Below are 6,000 nucleotides of genomic sequence, written 5' to 3'. Positions count from 1 at the left end.
TCCAGAAGAACCGGTCACGAGGCATGATGTTGGCCAAGGACGCATCATGGAAGAACGCAAGCGTCGACCAGATGTGCTCAAGCACCGTCAGTCCCTTGATGGAAATCATCACCACCATACCAAAAAAGGCTTGAAGCTCCCTGGCTGTCAGCTCCACAAATTGAGTTCCGGGCTTCCTCTGTGTAAAGTAGAGATTGGTCTGGTCCACTATCATCTGCAAGAGAATTTGGTTGAAAAAAAGAGTGAAAAAATCGATTGGTGTTGACATGGCCCCATACCTCCCCGAATACCCGGGTACGGGACCCCCGAAAGGTCGAACAGGGAAGCCAGATGGCTCGTCCATACGATGCCATCCATCGAGCTCCTCCTGACGTCTCTGGCGCTCCAGAGCCGCTCTCCCACCACGTCCTCTCGGGGCACGGGCTCCTCTCCCTCTATCCCCATCTCCCCGTCCTACTCCAGCCCCACCTAGACCCGGGTCTACTCACCCTCTACCTACATGGCCTCTTCTACCTACACCCTCCCCCCGACCCCCAATGCCACCAATACGGGCCCTCTTGCTCCCAAGGGGACCACCAACTGTGGCTGGGTTCAGGCCACTGGTGGAAGGCCTATCACCACCAGAAGAGCCTGACCCATTTGGGGTTACCTCCATATCTGTCTCGTCCTCCTCTTCTTCTAATTCCCCCTCCTCGTAGACGGACTCGTCCGACGATGACCATATAGGCCTATCGGGAGCCGCCTCGGGAGCAGGACCGTCGTCGTCGCCGCTGTTTGAGTCGGACGAATCCTCATCGCTTTCACTGGGAATGTCAAAAAAATCATCCCGAAAGCGACTTGGAATTCGCCTTTCTCGCACAGGGCGTTTCTTGGGTGCTTGGTCCGCCATCTCCGATGTGTAGCTTGCAGAAAATTAGACGAAAATACGCCGAAAACTTATGAAACCAAAGAAAGTTTGGTATCAAAATGTTTGTCAAAGGCTATGCTTCAACAAACAGACCGTTGCGCAGATTTTCAAAAAATATTCATGCCCATAATGCATCTGACATGTCAGGGTTCATATTACAGAACAAAGGTAAACAAAATGGCGCTGTCCTCGGAGGACACGGCCACGATTTTGCTCCGTAGAAAAATCACATTTTTACACGGAAATAAGACGATTTAGACACCACAACTGATACATAATCTTCATTTATTATATATTTATTGTATACAAGCTTCAAAATAGTGATTATTACAAATAATGATGGATTTTAGACGATTTTACGTTGTATGTTTACAATAACACGCCCGTCGCGTTTCGAACAGCGTGCTTCGAAAAACGGTTATGTTTTCGAATTTATTTTCGAACTAACTTCAACAATTGTTTTTATATATTTAGAAGCATATTTTTTAAAAAAAAGTTGTGAGTATTTTGTATAATTTGTTGTCACGATTCATGCACAGCAAACTGCGCATGTAAATTCGATTTACTTTTTTTTTGTTGATAATTTGTTTACAATGACCTTGACTTTTAACCTCATGAGCGCTTTAAGCGCTTATCGTGGTGAATCGGTTTTAAACAATTATTATAGGTATTACATATTAATTAATTAATGATTACTTTAATATTTTAAGTAATTATAAGGAGTTTAATAAATACTGCACCTTAGCATTCTGCCCTATTACAGTCATAAAAATATGCTGAGTGAGAGTACTTACATGCTTTTCTGTTTTTGAGCTTTTTATTTTTGGCCTCTTCGACCAAGCTTTTTAACCACTGCTAAAAATTAAAATAAAAAAGGTTAATATAATTTTACAGCTTGGCATAACAATATGCCTGTAAACGCCATAGTACTGTTTATCATTATCAAATTGAATTTAATAACACACAACTTTTTAGTAGAAAAGTTAATTACTATTGATTTATTATGGTGATTTAAATACTTATTATAGTTTGATTTGTCAGCTTTCCTCTTGACTACTTAAAAAAAAACAGATTGGAGTGTACTTTCAGGTATACATGGATTTCTTGAATAGGTGATGGCCTAGCAGGAATAGTGGTGCACCTTTTCACCCATTCCAGTACAATATCATTTTGTATTGTGTAATTGTAAGTAACCATCAAATTGAATTTGGTAACACACAACTTTTTAATACAAAAGTTAATTACTAATATTGAAACATGCACTTTCAAGTACTTTTGATTTATGATTTTTTCAAAGAATTAAAAAATAAACTATCTGTCCAGTGTAACTAAATAAATCTTTTTTTAACTTTGTTTCCTATGCTGGGATTCGATTTTGGTACCTCTGATAGCAAAGTCGGTTGCACTACACATCAAGCCATATGAACCCCCGGTGAGGACAACCCGAATAAAGATTCCTTGTGCATTTGAATATAATATAAATCATTTTTTTGGGTAAGAAAATGCATGTTCGCATGTAAAGTAACAACTTTGAATTCTAGAGGCCAAAATGTTGTCAAGCTGGCAATAGTTTGAATGAAATTACCTTGGCATGCAAACTGCTGATTTGCTTCTTCATCACTTTGTTGTCCTCCACAAGAGAGTTAACCTGAGTGCAGAGTTCCTTTATGGTCCTTAACAGTGTGGTGTGTTCATTTGTGGATAGGTGTTGTAAAATGAGAATGTGTTGATTGCTGCAAAGGTTTGTATGGTTTTGTTTGATGATGGAGGTGGAGATGGTGATCGTCCAGATGACGTTGGTTCTCAGAAAGGCAATGGTTCTCGAAAAGGAGACGCTTCTCGTGCTCATGATGATGGTGATTTGCTGGCTTTCTCAATAATTCCAAGTACAGCTGTATACTAGTACTTCCAACTCACTATTTCTTTTACTTTGTGTATATCACTTTATTTCCTTAATGCTTCCCCTCTACATCACCACAACACAATAACTTTCTTCTCCTGTACACCTTAGTTTCCCATATCAATTTTCTCCTATCCTTTCCTTGCTTAACATAGCACTCCTCATAGATGATGAATGTGTCATCTACATATCGAAGCCAGAGTTTTGGTCGCTTGTTGGTGGAGTGCTCTTTCAGAAAGATGATCGGGGATAAAAATTAAAAGGAAGTACCTCATGGGATTGAATGCGGATTATTTTGCAAGACCTTGTTACAATAAATGTTTGTGTTTCTGCATATTTCTTCATTGAATGACTGTGGGCATGAACAAAATTAATTTAAACTCTGTCATTTTCTTTACCACAAAATTGTATTAAGATGTCTGAAAGACTGTTCAGCACATTGTGTGTTAACGCCATGAATTTCTGTGAATTTGTCAAGTTGTGGATTGTACTTGCAATTGGGATTTTTAAGTGGCATGCATTCTGTTTTTGTTATTGTTCTTAATGTGAAATAAATCAACTATGAATTGTAGGTTACTTTAATAGTTCCTGCACCCCAAAAGTACCCGTTCTGGCCAGATTTTGGAGGAAAGGATGAAATTCGCATGCACGGTTGTAGCTGATATACTTGAACTGGTTCCAATTTCGGGAACATATTCACAGAAGGAACACAAATACCTGAGAGGATGATTCACATGTAAAAGGTTCTGTGTAGTCAGACCAGATACCAAGTACATCATAGAAATGACACTCCCATGTATTGATAATCAGCAATTGTAGTTTTCCGGCGGTAAAAACACAGGTGACATACATTTTTTGCATGTTCTGTGGGAACTGCTGACCGTATAGCCAAAATAGTACTTTTTGCCATACAGAAATAGAAACAATATTTATTAAAACTTATTTTGGTCATGCAATGTAACATAATTTTTTAGATTCCTATTTTTTGGAAGGACAGTTTACTTCTTAAGACAGTTTACTTAACTTAACTTTGTGTTTGCGTTATTTGTATCATGATTTATACTTTATCGACTGTCATGTTGAGCTTAGTTGTTCCTTTAGAAATTCGGCTACTACGTGTTTAATTTGAACTGATTCATTACGTAGCCAGATGAGTTAGGTTGTGGACAGCAACTCAGCCCCACTATGCTCACCTTATTATAAATGTATTTCATACGCATCCAACAGCGAGTGACTCGCCAATTACAGGATGGATACTTTCTGATACTTGATATTAATATGAAAACTGAGGTATTCCCACTAGGGACAATTGATAGGCACATAATTTGCTTCAGCCTGGTTTAATCTACGGGTTGCCCTGCTTAACTTATCATAGCACCAAAACCTTGGTTGCTTGCGTCTGTTGCCACTCTTAATCAACTTCCTTTGCAAGAAGTGTGCGGAGTGGGGCTGTCACGCTGGATATTTGCAACCTTTCATCATGTTAGACATCGTTACCACTAACTATTAGCATGTCGTCAACAATTATACCGATGCCGGGTATTTTACCGAACTCCTCCGTGGCACATTTCTCCTGCAGAGTTTATGCCAAGCGACATGCATTTAAACCTATTAGCTTTGTTTTTAGAATGAAATTTTCACTTCTAGTGAAGGAAAAATTAACCTTGAACTTACCAACGTTTCGTGGTGTCAGCTTGATTTGCCGACACTGATCATGGCATAGTCACATGATGTTGTTGTAAAAACTCAGAGTAACATTTTTAAATCTTCTTATTCCGTATTTCCTCCTTTTTTTCATTGTCTTGTTACTTCTATAATACACAAAAGTTTAATACAAATATATTTGGTCTAAATAACCTTTTTGTTTCCAAACATCGTTATAACATATTTATTTACCTTATACAGCATTATCATCGTTCGCATTTTTAAATATTTTACACAGAAAGAACAATTTTGCTTTTGTTATTTTTTCATTTTCATTTTTTTTCATTCATTTTAGAACTCTACAATATTTTTATATACAAGATAAAACGAATAAAAATCATAATAAATCAGTACTGATACTGGTAACACTTTTTTGCACAGATTTGCAATTGAAGTTAAACATTTTTTTAAATGAATATGCCGTGTATTATGAAGAAATTTGTTCATTATTAGTAATTTGTAATCGTTTACAATTATGGGGTAGGGGATAACATTTTTGCGAATTAGATTTAGAAAACGTATCAGTATGTAGAGACATAATAAATAAAAAAATTGAAGAAAATATTCTGTGAATTTATTAGGATATTTGTCCGTTAATAGTAATTTGTTATTAACAATTATGGGGTAAGGGGGTAACTAGTTGTATTTAGTGATCAAATTTGCATTTGCAGTCAGTATTTCTAACGTCGGTTACGATTGGTACGTTGTTTTTACTTAAGAAACCAACATTTGACAGGAAACCGCTTACGACAATATTTTGGTGAAAAAGAAAAATAGACGTAACGCAACGATCGACAGGAAATCGTGGTATCGAATCTCTGTCTGATACATTGATTTATCGCGAATTTATAGGATCACTTGCGTTGCGTTATTAACGATTCTTACGTAAAGTTGACTATCACCAGTTGCAAGGTACCGCAAAGTGACTAAAATCCCTCCTCCACCGAGATAGCAATTCGACCTCTGTTTTTTCTCTCTTTCAGATGGGGCTGAATTAAGGACACAAGTTGATTAAATCTTTCTAGTGTCATTCTTGTATATCTATTTAATAAAACAAAACTTAATTAGTAAAGGCAACACATACATTTCAATGTTAATATCAATATTTTGTTTAATTTTCAGTGGAACCTGAACCTATGTTCACAGGTAAAAATGTTTATAATAAATAAGTGTAATATTTCCTTTTAAGTATAATTGTATAGCATTTTCCTGTTAAGCAACTACTGTTATTAGTTATGTGTACAGTATATAGATAACATTTTTAGTTAAAAACATTTAGTCTTTGAACACATTCCAACAAAAGGGTATGTAAAAGGCAAGTTTCACTGTATTTGTTGTGTAGTGTGTAGATCCAATAAATTAAAATTTTAAAATATGTTTTTTTTTTTTAAATTTGGTTATTATTTACAATATCAAAATTTGATTTATAGTGTGGATAAGCAAAGCCACAATAGCACAAACATCACCACACTAAATACATTCCCCCTAT

This window comes from Antedon bifida, chromosome 3 (assembly GCF_963402885.1).
Source record: "Antedon bifida chromosome 3, ecAntBifi1.1, whole genome shotgun sequence".
Lineage (NCBI taxonomy): Eukaryota > Metazoa > Echinodermata > Crinoidea > Comatulida > Antedonidae > Antedon > Antedon bifida.
This window is presented reverse-complemented; position numbering follows the sequence as displayed.